The following is a 17,675-nucleotide window of genomic DNA, read 5'->3' on the forward strand; positions in this document are numbered from 1 at the left end:
ACACTCTCCCATATTGCACGGTAATACAAAATGTGCTGCCCTTCTTTGAACTTTTTCGATGTACTCCATCAGTCCTATCTGGTAAGGATCCCACACTGCGTAGCAGTATTCTAAAAGAGGACAGACAAGTGTAGTGTAGGCAGTCTCCTTAGTAGATCTGTTACATTTTCTAAGTGTACTGCCAATAAAATGCAGTATTTGGTCAGCCTTCCCCACAACATTTCCATGTGTTCCTTTCAGTTTAAGTTGCTCATAATTGTATTTCCTAGGTTTTTAGTTGAACTTACAGCTTTTAGATTAGACTGATTTATCGTGTAAACGATGTTTAACGAATTCCTTTTAGCACTCATGTGGATGACCTCACACTTTTTGTTATTTAGGGTCAACTGCCAATTTTCGCACCATTCAGAAATCTTTTCTAAATCGTTTTGCAATTTGTTTTGATCTTCTGATGATTTTATTAGTCGATAAATGACAGCGTCATCTGCAAACAACCTAAGACGTCTGCTCAGATTGTCTCCCAAATCATTTATATAGATAAGGAATAGCAAAGGGCCTATAACACTACCGTGGGGAACACCAGAAATCTCTTCTGTTTTACTCGATAACTTTCCATCAGTTACTACGAACTGTCACCTCTCGGACAGGAAATCGCAAATCCAGTCATATAACTGAGATGATATTTCATAAGCATGCAATTTCACTACAAGCCAGTTGTATGGTACAGTGTCAAAAGCCTTCCAGAAAACCATAAATATGGAATCGATCTGAAATCCCTTGTCAATAGCACTCAACACTCCGTGTGAATAAAGAGCTAGTTGTGTTTCACAGGAACGATATTTCCTTATCCCATGTTGACTATGTGTCAATAGACCGTTTTCTTCGAGGTAATTCATAATGTTCGAACACAATATATGTTCCGGAATCGTGCTGCACATTGATGTTAAGAATATGGGCCTGTAATTTAGTGGATTACTCCTACAACCTTTTCTTGAATATTGGTGTGACCTGTGCAACTTTCCAGTCTTTGGGTACAGATCTTTCGTAGAGCGAACAGTTGTATATGATTGTTAAGTATGGAGCTAATGCATCAGCATACTCCGAAAGGAACCTAATTGGTATACAGTCTGGACCAGAAGATTTGCTTTTATTAAGTGGTTTAAGTTGCTTCACTATTCCGAGGATATTTACTTCCTTGTTACTCATGTTGGCAACTGTTCTCGATTTGAATTCTGGAATATTTACTTCACCTTCTTTTGTGAAGGCATTTCGGAAGGCTGTGTTTAGTAACTATGCTTTGGCAGCACTGTCTTTGATAGTATCTGCATTGCTATCGTGCAGAGAAGGCATTGTTTGTTTCTTGCTGCTAACATACTTCACGTACGACCAGAATCTCTTTGGATTTTCTGACAGGTTTCGAGGCAAAGTTTCGTTGCGGATAATGTTATAAGCATCTCGCATTGAAGTCCGCGCTAAATTTCGAGCTTCTGTAAAAGATCACCAATCTTGGGGATTTTGTCTGCTTAAATGTGGCATGTTTGTTTCATTGTTTCTGCACCAGTGTTCTAACCCATTTTGTATACCAAGGAGGATCAGTTCCATTGTTAAACTCCTGCACAAATATAGTGTGTCAGGACAGATATAAGAATTAGAACCACAAGGTTGTTGCAATAGGATTAAATACCCTAACATCCAAATCCACCAAAAATAAATGCAAAAAAAGCTATTTAAAAAAAAATGTATAAAAGTTCGGTTGACATGTTCCTAAGAGACAGTCTCCATGCCTTCCATTCTAACTGTGTAAGCATTGACCAAATGTGTCCTACATTCAAACATATAGTGTTGACAGCAATTGATAGGTCAGGACACTGTTGGAGAAGCAACAAAAATGATGCCAGATTTAAAGAATGTAGAATATCTAAGAATGGCAACTGTTTACAGACGGCCTAAATTTTGCATGGACTTCGTCTCAAGATCTGGTAGAAAATAGAGAGATTCTGGTCATATGTGAAGTACACTAGTGGCAAGACAGTCAATATCTTCAATGAATGGTACCAGTGGTAATATTACTGACAACAGAGCCTCTAAAGTGGAGTTGTTAAACATGGTTTTTTGAAATTGCTTCACAAAAGATGATGTAAATATTCCAGAATTGAAATCGACAACAGTTGCCTACGTAACTACTGTGAAAGTAGGTGCCATTGGTGTAGTGAAGCAACAAAGTCAATAAAAGCAAGTCTTCCAACCCAGTCTGTATACCAGTTATGTTCCTTTTAGAGTGTGCTGATGAAACATCTCCATTTTTAGGAATCGTATACAGCCACCACTCTGCTGTGAAAATTGTCACTGTCTAAAGCATGGTTGTGAAATTCATATGGATTCTTCCAGTAACATGACCTTTGTTCACTTCCAGCCTACTTGGAGCACTGCAAATTTATAAGTCAATAAGCTTGGTTTCTTATTGGGTGATTTGAAGTCATCCATATTTGTTTTGGTTTCATTCTAAATAGAAGCTGGTTTTATAGCATTGTGTACCTGATCACGATGTCGTGAGTGTATTGTGCTCTTTGAATTGAATAAGTCGTTCACATATCCTTGATTTTTGCCCACATCAATAACATTGGGTGGAGTAAATGATTTCACATTGTTTTTGTTTCGCATAAAAGAAACAGGCTTCATCACTTAGTGTTCTGCGGACATTTGTTCCTACTTAGGCTTTAAATGGTGATGCTTCTAGCCATCAGGTATACTTGGTAGTATTAGTGACATAGTACATAGTTATTGTGCTATGTATTGTTTTGCAGCAAAAATATTCTGCATCAAAGTGCATATTTCATATGGCATTGTATGGTATAGTGTGAACGTACTTCTTCTGTACTAAATGCTACTGTGTTTATGAAATTCTGGTTATACAGAATTCACTAACAGATCCAATTACAAAAGCATGAGACAGATGATTATTTGCTATCAAATTTTCTTTGGGTTTGTGACAGTGATGGTATTACATTGATTTCTGCTAAATTGTTTTGTTTGTAGTACCTAGAAATAATGTGTGAACACCGCACTTTCAGCCTTTGCAAGGATGAATGCATAAACCGCTAAAATTACAAAGCATACTCAGAGGCATGAAGCAACACCTTCAAAGCAAAAATACATACTCATTCCAGGACAAGATGTAATGAAGTGAGTACCAATTCTGTCAAAAGCCGCTAATGTGAAGTTCTCCTTTAAATGTGAGACAGTACAAAAAAACTGATGCAAACTAAAATAAAGTATAATACAAGAAACATATTTAAAACATATTTAAAACATATTTAAATCTAGCAGTTCACACATGTATTCTTAAGCTGGAACAAATATGAGTACACAGAATACTATGCGACGAAACCAGCTTCTATTTTACACGAAAGAAAAACAAATATGGCATCATTTATTTTACACAGTGTTACTGATGCATGCAAAAATAAAGCAGAGAACAAGCAACATATTCACAATGCAATTCAAAGAATGAAATACACGAGTCGTCGTCATCAGGAAAGCAGTGGGACCAAGAGCTTTTCTTAAGGTGAGACAGCCGGTGACCTCTTCAGTGTGGATGCACACCAGGCTGAAACTCTTATGGGAATCAGCGAAATGCTGCAAGTAATGAGGATAATGGACAAGAGGCACTACGTTAGTAGTGTGTGGATCAGTTGAGAATTTGGGTCTGACAGGAGACATGCTATGATAGTCCGTGCACTTGTGATGACAACTATGTCCGGGTGGCTTAGTGGTCAGAGCATCATCCTAATGAGGAGAAGACCATAATTGGATTGTTTGAATCTCAGTGTGGCACAAATTATCAACTTTCCCCATGGATTTCAGTCAATGCCCACTTGCAGCCAATGTCTGTAATTCCTTTGTGTCTTAATTCATAATGGCTGCTGAACATGACCAAAAGGTGCACGCACACACACACACACACACACACACACACACACACACACACACACACACACAGAGAGAGAGAGAGAGAGAGAGAGAGAGAGAGAGAGAGAGAGAGAGAGAGAGAGAGAGACAGATTCATATGAAACAGCCGGTTTTGTCACATGGATGTGGTCTGTGGACTTCGTTACTGTTTGCACAACTGTGTGTGAACAGCTATATGCATAGTAACTCTATTAAATTCATTCTACTTTATTTTTATTTGCATCCATTTTCTGTACTTTCTTGCTTTAATGGACAACTTCATGTTATCAGCTTGTGAAAGAACTTCATTGCATCTTCTCGCGAAATAAATGTGTAATTCTGCGTTGTTATGATGCTAGTTTGCAAAGCGTGGATGTAGATGTAGACAAGTATGATTTGCAGTCTTAGTGACTAGAGCATTCCTCCTTACAGATGCTAAAAATGCAAGAGTTGTTACACAAGTGTGTTCACACATTATTAATAGGTACTATTAACAGCACATTTTAGCTGTAATTGATGAACTGGAACCATCCTCCCCAATGAAAAGTTTGGAGGCCACCGTTATATGCGAGAAAGTATGAAAAATGAATGCAAAAAAAAAAAAAAAACACACACACACACACAGAATAGAAACCATTTGCTTTCATTGCATTTAAAATGTATCAAGTGATGAAACCAAATTCTGCTTCATATGAAACAAAAATAAATATGCAATCTTTTATCCTACCTATTATTACAGGTGTCAGCAGAATACAAGCAGCATATTTACAGTATGATTCAAAGAGTGCAATACACACAGGAAACACAATGTGATGAGTCCAGCTCCTGTGTCAAGTCATGGCAGATGATTTTTATATTTTTATACATACAAAAGCAAAATTATTTCCACTTCATATACAAAAGCAAAATTATTTCCACTTCATAATATCCACATGGTTGAAATTGCAATACTGCGTATTATAGATAAATAATTTTGCAGCCAAAAATTAATCGTGATGTCACTTACAAAATTTTTCATGACTGTGAACCACAACTATGAGAAGGGAATGTCAGTTTTTGATTGAGATTTCTTGAATTTATTACTTTTCATGGTAACAAAATGTTTACACACACACACACACAAACACACACACACACACACACACACACACACACACACTCTTCACCAGCAGATTACCGAGTCCACCCATAAAGTATTAATCAAGAGTCCTATCGTCTCACCATATAGTGGAGATGTTGAGTCGCAGACAGGCACAACAAAACCACTGCTTAACAAGGAATCTATTGCCCAGAAGGCATCTGCCTGACTTCGACAATGTACACACATTTGTGCAAACATAGCCAACACACACGACCACTGTGTCTGGCTGCTGAGGCCAGATTGCAAAAGAGCATGCTGGGAGAAGCAGTGTGGATGGTGGAGAGGGAGAGGGATAGAGCAAGGTAAAGGTAGGGAGAGTGAGAGTGTAGGGCAGGTAGGTGCAATTGGGAGTTTAGATGGAGGGGGGGGGGGAGGTAGCAGAGCAGAAAAGAAGTAAAAGACTTGTGGGTGCAGAAGGGTGCCAGGAGGGTTATGGAAATGTAGGATATATTACAGGGATAGTTCCCAACTGCACAGTTCAGAAAAGCTGGTGTTGGTAGGAAGGCAAGAGGTGGCACAGGCTGTGAAGCAGTGATTGAAGTGAAGAATGTTTTGTTGGGCAGCATGCCCAGCAACTAAGTGGTCCGCATGAATGGCCCTGAACAAACTGTGGCCGAGAAACAGGTGGACCATGTAGTTGCTGAGTACGCTGCTCAACACAACGAACTACCTCACAACCTGTGCCATCTGGATCTTTCCTGCCAACGCCAGCTTTCTGAATTGCACAGTTTGGAACCCCCCATGCAATATATGCTACATTTCCGTAACCCCCACCCCGGCCTCAACCTTAATTAGTCACTGCCCACTGTCATTCACCCACCTATTCCCTTCCCTGTTTCCACTCCAGCTCTACACATCCTCCTGTTCTACCAAGGCACCCACAGTCCCTCTATTTCTCTCCTTTCCCACTCCTCCCCCTCCCTCCACCTGCCCACAATCTAGTCTCCCATATGCACCTAGCTGCCTCTACCCACCATGTTCCTGTATGCTCACACAAAGAGCATGTGGCACCACCTACCCTGCTCTCTCTCTCTCTCTCTCTCTCTCTCTCTCTCTCTCTCTCTCTCTCCCTCTCCTTCCTCCTACTCCCCCTCCTCCTCCCCACCCAGCCTCTGCCTTAACCTCACCACCCAGATTGATTTTACCATCATGTACTGTTGCTCACAGTCTGGTCCCACTAGCTGGAGACAGTGGTTGTGTGTGTGTGTGTGTGTGTGTGTGTGTGTGTGTGTGTGTGTGTTCATATATTGTCAAATTGAGAAGAAGGCCTTGTTGTTGTTGTGGTCTTCAGTCCTGAGACTGGTTTGATGCAGCTCTCCATGCCAATCTATCTTGTGCAAGCTCCTTCATCTCCCAGTACCTACTGCAACCTACATCCTTCTCAATCTGCTTAGTGTATTCATCTCTTGGTCTCCCTCTATGATTTTTACCCTCCATGCTGCCCTCCAATGCTAAATTTGTGATCCCTTGATGCCTCAGGACATGTCCTACCAACCGATCCCTTCTTCTAGTCAAGTTGTGCCACAAACTTCTCTTCTCCCCAATCCTATTCAATACCTCCTCATTAGTTACGTGATCTACCCATCTAATCTTCAACATTCTTCTGTAGCACCACATTTCGAAATCTTCTATTCTCTCCTTGTCCAAACTATTTATTGTCCATGTTTCATTTCCATACATGGCTACACTCCATATACAAATACTTTCAGAAACGACTTCCTGACACTTAAATCTATACTCAATGTTAACAAATTTCTGTTCTTCAGAAACTCTTTCCTTGCCATTGCAAGTCTACATTTTATATCCTCTCTACTTCGACCATCATCAGTTATTTTGCTCCCCAAATAGCAAAACTCCTTTACTACTTTAAGTGTCTCATTTCCTAATCTAATTCCCTCAGCATCACCCGACTTAATTCGACTACATTCCATTATCATTGTTTTGCTTTTGTTGATGTTCATCTTATATACTCCTCTCAAGACACTGTCCATTCCATTCAACTGCTCTTCCAAGTCCTTTGCTGTCTCTGACAGAATTACAATGTCATCGGCGAACCTCAAAGTTTTTATTTCTTCTCCCCGGATTTTAATACCTACTCCGAATTTTTCTTTTGTTTCCTTTACTGCTTGCTCAATATACAGATTGAATAACATCGAGGATAGGCTACAACCCTGTCTCACTCCCTTCCCAACCATTGCTTCCCTTTCATGCCCCTCGACTCTTATAACTGCCATGTGGTTTCTGTACAAATTGTAAATAGCCTTTCGCTCCCTGTATTTTACCCCTGCCACCTTTAGAATTTGAAAGAGAGTATTCCAGTCAACATTGTCAAAAGCTTTCTCTAAGTCTACAAATGCTAGAAACATAGATTTGCCTTTCCTTAATCTAGCTTCTAAGGTAAGTCGTAGGGTCAGTATTGCCTCACGTGTTCCAACATTTCTACGGAATCCAAACTGATCTTCCCCAAGGTCGGCTTCTACCAGTTTTTCCATTTGTCTATAAATAATTCGCATTAGTATTTTGCAGCTGTGACTTATTAAACTGATAGTTCGGTACTTTTCACATCTGTCAACACCTGCTTTCTTTCGGATTGGAATTATTATATTCTTCTTGAAGTCTGAGGGTATTTCGCCTGTCTCGTACATTTTGCTCACCAGGTGGTAGAGTTTGTCAGGACTGGCTCTCCCAAGGCCGTCAGGAGTTCTAATGGAATGTTGTCTACTCCCGGGGCCTTGTTTCGACTCAGGGCTTTCAGTGCTCTGTCAAACTCTTCACGCAGTATAGTATCTCCCATTTCATCTTCATCTACATCCTCTTCCATTTCCATAATATTGTCCTAAAGTACATCGCCCTTGTATAGACCCTCTATATACTCCATCCACCTTTCTGCTTTCCCCTCTTAGCTTAGAACTGGGTTTCCATCTGAGCTCTTGATATTCATACAAGTGGCTCTCTTTTCTCCAAAGGTCTCTTTAATTTTCCTGTAGGCTGTATCTATCTTACCCCTAGTGAGATAAGCCTACACATCCTTACATTTGTCCTCTAGCCATGCCCGCTTAGCCATTTTGCACTTCCTGTCAATCTCATTTTTGAAACATTTGTATTCCTTTTTGCCTGCTTCATTTACTGCATTTTTATATTTTCTCCTTTCATCAATTAAATTCAATATTTCTTCTGTTACCCAAGGATTTCTACTAGCCTTCATCTTTTTACCTACTTGATCCTCTGCTGCCTTCACTACTTCATCCCTCAGAGCTACCCATTCGTCTTCTACTGTATTTCTTTCCCCCATTCCTGTCAATTGTTCCCTTATGCTCTCCGTGAAACTCTGTACAACCTCTGGTTTAGTCAGTTTATCCGGGTCCCATCTCCTTAAATTCCCACCTTTTTGCAATTTCTTCAGTTTTAATCTACAGTTCATAACCAATAGATTGTGGTCAGAGTCCACATCTGCCCCTGGAAATGTCCTACAATTTAAAACCTGGTGGTTCCTACATCTCTGTCTTACCGTTATATAATCTATCTGATACCTTTTAGTATCTCCAGGATTCTTCCATGTATACAACCTTCTTTTATGATTCTTGAACCAAGTGTTATGCTCTGTACAAAATTCTAACAGACGGCTTCCTCTTTCATTTCTTAGCCCCAATCCATATTCACCTACTATGTTTCCTTCTCTCCCTTTTCCTACTGTCGAATTCCAGTCACCCATGACTATTAAAATTTTCGTCTCCCTTCACTACCTTAATAATTTCTTTTATCTCATCATACATTTCTTCAATTTCTTCGTCATCTGCAGAGCTAGTTGGCATATAAACTTGTACTACTGTAGTAGGCGTGGGCTTTGTGTCTATCTTGGCCACAATAATACGTTCACTATGCTGTTTGTAGTAGCTTACCCGCACTCCTATTTTTTTATTCATTATTAAACTACTCCTGCATTACCCCTATTTGATTTTGTATTTATAACCCTGTATTCACCTGACCAGAAGTCTTGTTCCTCCTGCCACCGAACTTCACTGATTCCCACCATATCTAATTTTAACCTATCCATTTCCCTTTTTACATTTTCTAACCTACCTGCCCGATTAAGGGATCTGACATTCCACGCTCCGATCCATAGAATTTTCTTTCTCCTGATAACGACGTCCTCTTGAGTAGTCCCCACCCGGAGATCCGAATGGGGGACTATTTTACCTCCGGAATATTTTACCCAAGAGGACGCCATCATCATTTAACCGTACAGTAAAGCTGCATGCCCTCGGGAAAAATTACGGCTGTAGTTTCCCCTTGCTTTCAGCCGTTCGCAGTACCACAACAGCAACGCCATTTTGGTTAATGTTACAAGGCCAGATCAGTCAATCATCCAGACTGTTGCCCCTGCAACTACTGAAAAGGCTGCTGCCCCTCTTCAGGAACCACACGTTTGTCTGGCCTCTCAACAGATACCCCTCCGTTGTGGTTGCACCTACGGTACGGCTATCTGTATCGCTGAGGCACGCAAGCCTCCCCACCAACGGCAAGGTCCATGGTTCATGGGGGAGGAAGAAGGCCTTATGGCTAAAAATTTACTTGTTTAGCAGTCTTTTGTTGTACCTGTCTGTGATTCAACACCCCCATTGTATGGTTAGTAGCAGTCTATCCATCTCATAATATTATCATTATTCCAGACTGCATTTTCCATCGTTTGAATATTATAATCTAATACTCACATTTCGCGAAGCACGAATACAGATTTTTGTGCCGTATTTGGTGTTTACTACATATTCCTAGCAGTTCTGTTATTGTTTTGTGTATCTGTATCATAAAGTGAGACTTGCACTTTCTATAATGTGGTGGTCTGTGGTGTATATACTAAAGAGACTGCTTACACTATGCTTGGCCCCCCTCTGCTGGACTATTGCTACACAGTATGGGATCTTCACCAGATAGAACTGACAGAGAACTTTGAAAAGTTAAAAGAAGGGCAGATCATTCTGTTGCTATCAAGAAATAGAGGAAACAGTGTTTTGGATATGATTAGCGAGCTGTGGCGACAGTCATTAAACCAAAGGTGAAATGTTGGTCACCAACTTTCTCCTCCAAATACCTAAATACTTTGTTGACTCCCACCTTCATAGGGAGAAAGGACCATGGAAAGATTTGGTATTCATATTTCCAATGTGCAATTCAAGGGTGGGAATGGTCATGAATAGCCTGAAAGTGGTTCTGTGAATCCTCTGCTCAACACTTCAGTGTGAACTGCAGAGTAATCATGTAGATGCTTTAATCCTAGAAATAACTCTCTGATACTTGTTTCAAAGTCTAGAAGCATGCACTTGTGAGTTGATATTAGGAAATGTAATATTTGTGATAGTTACAGTATCCAGGTCTCGACTGAGTAATTGGGAAGTTATCATGAAAAATTTTTGCCATGTCCAAAAAAATTTTGAACTTTCAATCAAAGCTCTCACGAAAATTATGACTTTTGCTTATGATCGCAAAGGAATTATCATGAAGGTAGTCCCATGTGGAACAATTGTCATGTCAGTGTATCATCATAACTGCATGCAACACCTGCTCAGAAAAAATGCACAAAACCCATCCTCAATAGCTCAATCCCGGGCCAGTCATTCTCCAAGAAAACGCTCACCCTCTTATCAGCAATGTTGTAGCCTAAAAACTGCACAGATATGGATGGGAGGTGTTGCCACATCCTCCCTACAGCCCAGATATGTGTCCACCAGTATTGGACTTCATCCCAAATTTGACAAAACCTACATATCGATGTTGTTGTTTTTCTTTGGAAGAGCTGTATACCACCGTTACCTAAGCAATTTGACAAATGAATGGAAGCGGTGTGCTGGATGGAATAATAGAGCTTCTGAGATGTTGGGATTCAGGCATAGAGACGCAAGGAGACTACATTAAAGGACTATAAAGAGATACTGAAAAATAAAAAATAAAAGTGTGAGTAAAAAGAAATAGTGTGCATTATTTATGAAATGTCTCTCATAAAATGTCATCCAAACAACCAATTTACAAACTGACATGGCGCATCAAGCATATACAAGCATCAGTGATCACATAGGAACCGGGGGTCGTGAATGCCATGAGAGGGTACTGTGGTCACAAGGGGGCGTTGCTGTACAATGGTGACTGCCATCCTTCATGCAGTGAAAGCGGTTTGGAGTAACATGGCGAACTACACACACCACGAAATGGCTGAGATGCATTTGATGTATGGCACAGCCAATTGCAATGGACAAGAAGCCGAGTAATTGTATTTTGTGTCTGCCCCGATAGCTGAGTGGTCAGCGTGACATATTGCCATCCTACAGGCCCGGGTTCGTTTCCCGGCTGGATCGGAGATTTTCTCCGCTCAGAGACTGGGTGTTGTGTTGTGTTCTTCATCATTTCATCCACATCCGGCAAGCAGGTCGCCCAATGTGGTGTCGAATGTAATAAGACATACACCAAGGCGGCAGGACCTGCCCCGCAAGGGGCCTCCCGGCCAATGACGCCAAACGCTCATTTCCATTTCATTGTATTTTGTGAAATATTCTGATAGAAAGGTGCTATGCCACACACTGCTCACCAACTTGCCTCAACGATTTTGTGAAACTGACTCATTCCATGTGCACAAGCTGGATGCTGGTCACCAATGAATCATATGGAGAGATGCAGTGGGAGAAAAATGTCTTGAAAGGATGCAGTGTATGCAGCAAGCACATGGGGTGTATAATGCATAACTGATTGCCCTAACCCTCTGTCTGGTTCCTTGTACATGACAAATAACTGAATCCATTTCATTTCCAGCACTTCCAGGCATTGCAAGCAGGGGACTACAACAAGCGCAAGGGGCTGCGCTGTGGTTTTTACAGGAGTCCGCTGCAGACTGAACCTTCACAGTGAGTGCCCTTCTCACACGTGAGGCTATTGTTTTCACTCAAGGATGTGGTGAATGTTCACAAGCTGCATACAAGGGGAGATGTGAACCTACATATCACATGTATGCATGCCTCACAATGTGAATTTACCCATAACATGTGGGCTGGCATTGTCAGAGACTCTTTAATTGGGCTGTTCATTCTCCTGGGCCGACTTGATGGTTGCAGTTACCTCGTTTACTCACAAGAGTTTCTGCCGGACATGCTGAATAATGCTTCCATGCCAATTTGTCACCACATTCAATTTCAGCAGACAATTGAGGGAACGTCTGCCCACAACCTTTGCTGGCTGCTGGATTGATCGTGGTGTGCCAGTCACATGGCCACCACGACCACCCAATTCTCCACAGTCGATTTTTTCCTGTGTGGGTATCTGAAGGGCCTTGTGTATGAAACACCTGTTACACCACCGTAAGACCAAGATTGTTGCAGCAGCAGGATGTGTTAGAGATACACAGGACATCTTTGAAAGCGCACACTGCTCAATGCAGCATCATGTCATGCGTGTCTCGATGCATCTGGACAGATCTTTGAGCATCTCCTGTAGCGGGCGTCTATTTGTGGCATGTGAGTAAATAACTGCAACACCGTCCAGTAGCCCCAGATGGCTTTGGCGATCCGCGGTTCCTAAGTGATTACTAGGAACCAGAAAATGTAGCTTCTATTTTAGGCAAAATTCGCGTCTATTTTTGTCGAAATTCGGATCTATTTTCTTTTTTTGTAAATGATTAGATGCTCAAATTTAAAAGGTTGTCACGCTTCATGAGTGAAGACAGACAGATTTAGTTCTTTAAAATTGACTGCTGAAAATAGTGCTGATTGGGAACTTTTTGATTGGAATATTTGCTTTTGCAAAAACTTTAATGCCATTTTCTTCTGATACGGCCTTTGCATTCTTCGTTTGGGTGTATTTGTTCTGTTGAAAAGCAGCAGCATTTTTCCGCCAATTACATGAGTGCATCTCCGATACAAGGTATTTCTGGACATTATTTGTATTTTCCCGCCAAATTTGAAGATAAAAAATCTGTGTACTACTAATTTCGACCTTTCGTGGGCTTTCACAGCCCTACGACCCATGCTTGACACGCTACAGATGGAACCGACAAGGCACTTTGCGTAGAAGCAGAACCGAATGTACAGCAACTCGATTTTAGCGTTAAGGGATGAATTTCAGTGCCGTCGAAATATGTTACAGATTTTGTTTCCCAACTGCTGTAGTGCAGAGGCAGGCGCTATGGGCTATAGTCGCAGATGGCCGTGAGTGTAAACGGACTAGAATTTTGACCGCTACATGAGAAGGAACGGTGCGGGTAAACAAACCCCGCCTCCATTTCGCTGGCCAGCAACAGCGGAACTAACACATTGTCACAGGATGTAAGGGTCGTAATCAACAGCCATTATGGACCAGGATTAGTCGCTTCACTTATTTCAAAAGAAGAATAGAAAACAACAAGCAACACGGAACATAAAGCATTCAGGGATGGCTACAGTGTATTTGCTTGTGAAGTGAAGTGAGCAGAGTATTGTTAACAGTGTAGTTCAGGCCCGACTTCTAGCGGTATTCGATGCAACTACAGTTCAAAACATCCACCACCTAATTTGCCATGTTAAAACTGTCCGCATTATGGCTTTGGGTAACAAACAAACGTACGCATTTCTTTCTTGTAAAATGCCAGGTCCCATGGCTGAGTACTAAATTGCTTTAAGCGACGTATACCTTCGGTCCCTATTACACGATGCGCGTAAACTGTACACCTACACACCAGCGCCCCAATCATGCATATCTATAAGTACAGGCTGGTTCATGTAGACCTATTACACCATCCACACGGGATATACCTGGCACACATATGCAGTAGGCACTGATAACACGCGAAATGCAAACAGAACTGTCTGATCGCATGCAAAGTCGTTTGTTCTACCGCGCGAAACACAGGGGGAACCGTGTGACATATTGGAACGTCATTCGTTCAAATTATTTGTATGACGCAAGGTTCCTATTTAATAAGAAATTGTTTATCATTATTTATTAAGCAGTTGTTATTCTCTCATGTAGGTTACTACTGTTTTGAATTACAGGCTCTTAACAGTTAGTTTTATGTTATGACACTTGGCTACAAAGGTACATGCATTTATACAACATTTTGCACCTGGAGGACCAAATTGTTTTTGGAGCTGTTGCCCTGGCAGTGACAGTAAATTCTCGGATTAGGGGAGAACGACGACGAAAACAAAAAGCCAGACGTTGTTGAGTTCGACCCTGGCTGAAAACAGGGGACAAATGCAGGGGTTAAATTCACTGCTTATGAAAGAACTTAGGCTCAAAGATCCGCATGAATTTCGTAGTGTCTTGAAGATGGACATGGCCTGTTTCAAGAAGATGCTGTCTATGATAGAAGGTGGAATTAGCAAGTGTGACACAGTCATGAGGGAGGCTGTCTCACATTCTTGAAAGTAAGAATTAAATCATATGTTTACATGTTTTGTGATCATACTAGCCTGTATCACGAATAAAATACCGGTAAATGCCCTGTTACGTTGCAGGCTTGTTGTAACATTACGTTTCCTGGCTACTGGGGAATCTTTCAAAGAGTCTGACTTTTAGTCATAGAATAGCACAGCCCACCATTTCAAAAGCTGTTGAGGATATATGCACTGCAATTGCAACACTTTAAAGGACCAATACTTAAAGTGTACTTGTGTTATTTTTCACAGTTTGGAATATATATGTGTGTGGTTACTCAGTTTTGCAGTCCTCATCTGTCGCACAGGGCCAAACTGCACGGACTTTCTGCCCTATCACTGCCAGTTTCTCTTTTCTGGCATGCTGAAATAAAGCAAGAGATGCAATCAAATCAAACACGAACTTCCGTAGACTAAGGTATTTCGATACAAATCGAAAATCACCGTATAACATTGTATGCTTATAACTCAGAAACAAACGATTGCCGACTGGTACAAGGGTAATACATACACATTTGCTCGCTGTATGCCTGATTTAAGACGCTTAACGCCTCTTAACTCCATTTCATTTCCAGAATACGAAGCATCAATAGGAAAAAAAATACTTTCACTAACAGCTAGTATAAAAAAGTCTGCTGGAAAAAAAGTTTTTTCTGCATTTATGAAACCTATGTGGAAAATCCCCAACACGAAAATCTGAAATTAGGCACTAGCCCCCTAACAAGAAGCGAACAACAAGTAAAAAGTACTATGGTACACCCTTCTGCACATGCGCGAGTTATCGCTGCCTACTGCGCATGTATGGATTGATGGCAGTTTAGAACTGATGTCTATTCTGGTACGCGGAAAATGTGTCTGCTAATTTTCGTAGTTTCACCCGTTCTACCGCTAGATGGCTGTCGTTCTAGACCAGTACCGTTCACGGCAGATCATCGTGTAATACAACCTCTTTACCTTAAACGGACCATTCAGCTGTCCACAATTGGCATGGTGCCAGAGCATTGATCACATAGACACAATCTAACATGTTAAACTGTGGCATTGATACATCGTTGAGTTCGTACCCTTTATTTTACAAGTAGGTTCTTGCACACATTATCTTTCCAAATTGGGTTTCACTAGATGCCATACAATGTCAGTAACTACTTATATTTTCGATATTATACGCAGAAAATAAACTTTCAGAATTCGCACCTATTTCTCATTTATTGCAAAATGTGAATTTTTCCGGTCCCTAGTTATTACTTACTGATCCTTGTCTACCCAGATCACCATATCTGTATGTAAACATTTTTTTTAATCATCCTGTATAGCTTAACGTGTTTGTATACATTTTTGAAAGTAGTTTTCCTAAAAAGATGATGAAATGTAGTAAAGGCAAGCCACTGAAGAAACCTTGGCTCAAAGTGTCAATCCCTTCTTAACTAAGCGGAGCAAGTAATGGACCAGATATACTTTCTTATTAAAATGGTACTATAACAGTTTAAGAAAAGCTGTAAAAAAATCCAAGAGTATACACATCTTGTATGAAATTGATGAACTATTTCTGTTAAAGAGGATAGGAGCCTTATAAAAGCACTCTATGTGAAGCAGGTATTTGTGACAATTACTGTGTTAAAAGTAGCTGAGAAAATTGATGCAAATAGATCAGATGAGAGAGCAAAACAGAATACTGAAGAAGCAATACAGAGAGCATTTAGTGAAATAAAAATTAACCCCACATCCTCATTTGAAATAAGGAAGATTGCGATAACTCTGAAAAGTAAAAGTTCATTTAAAGTAGATAACACATCCAATAAGACACTAAAAAATTGTGGGCCTGTAATATGTGATGTTCTTTTGCACGTAAGTAATGCTTCATTAAGTCAAGGTGTTTCCACAGAAACATTGAAATATGGCATTATTAGGCCCCTTCATAAAAAGTAAAACTGACTGTTGTCAATAACTATTGCCCAGTGTCACTCCTTACGTACGTAAGTATCTAAAATATTTGAAAAGATAATGTACTGCATAAGGGAACAATTGACAGGAATGGGGGAAAGAAATACAGTAGAAGAAGAATGGGTAGCTTTGAGGGATGAAGTAGTGAAGGCAGCAGAGGATCAAGTAGGTAAAAAGACGAGGGCTAGTAGAAATCCTTGGGTAACAGAAGAAATATTAAATTTAATTGATGAAAGGAGAAAATATAAAAATGCAGTAAATGAAGCAGGCAAAAAGGAATACAAACGTCTCAAAAATGAGATCGACAGGAAGTGCAAAATGGCTAAGCAGGGATGGCTAGAGGACAAATGTAAAGATGTAGAGGCTTATCTCACTAGGGGTAAGATAGATACTGCCTACAGGAAAATTAAAGAGACCTTTGGAGATAAGAGAACCACTTGTATAAACATCAAGAGCTCAGATGGAAACCCAGTTCTAAGCAAAGAAGGGAAAGCAGAAAGGTGGAAGGAGTATATAGAGGGTCTATACAAGGGCGATGCACTTGAGGACAATATTATGGAAATAGAAGAGGATGTAGATGAAGATGAAATGGGAGATACGATACTGCGTGAAGAGTTTGACAGAGCACTGAAAGACCTGAGTCGAAACAAGGCCCCCGGAGTAGACAACATTCCATTGGAACTACTGACGGCCTTGGGAGAGCCAGTCCTGACAAAACTCTACCATCTGGTGAGCAAGATGTATGAAAAAGGCGAAATACCCTCAGACTTCAAGAAGAATATAATAATTCCAATCCGAAAGAAAGCAGGTGTTGACAGATGTGAAAATTACCGAATTATCAGTTTAATAAGCCACAGCTGCAAAGTACTGACACGAATTCTTTACAGGCGAATGGAAAAACTAGTAGAAGCCGACCTCGGGGAAGATCAGTTTGGATTCCGTAGAAATACTGGAACACGTGAGGCAATACTGACCTTACGACTTATCTTAGAAGAAAGATTAAGGAAAGGCAAACCTACGTTTCTAGCATTTGTAGACTTAGAGAAAGATTTTGACAATGTTGACTGGAATACTCTCTTTCAAATTCTAAAGGTGGCAGGGGTAAAATACAGGGAGCGAAAGGCTATTTACAATTTGTACAGAAACCACATGGCAGTTATAAGAGTCGAGGGGCATGAAAAGGAAGCAGTGGTTGGGAAGGGAGTGAGACAGGGTTGTAGCCTATCCCCGATGTTATTCAATCTGTATATTGA

General features: G+C 40.6%; 1 protein-coding gene across 1 annotated transcript in view; it reads left to right on the forward strand.

Moving 5' to 3' along the window:
• LOC126175258 (acyl-protein thioesterase 1) overlaps positions 1–17,675 on the forward strand; it is a 132,338-nt gene that overhangs the window by 92,841 nt on the left and 21,822 nt on the right. The gene's annotated exons all lie outside the window — the stretch shown is intronic.

This window comes from Schistocerca cancellata, chromosome 3, assembly GCF_023864275.1.
Source record: "Schistocerca cancellata isolate TAMUIC-IGC-003103 chromosome 3, iqSchCanc2.1, whole genome shotgun sequence".
Classification (NCBI taxonomy): Eukaryota; Metazoa; Arthropoda; class Insecta; order Orthoptera; family Acrididae; genus Schistocerca; species Schistocerca cancellata.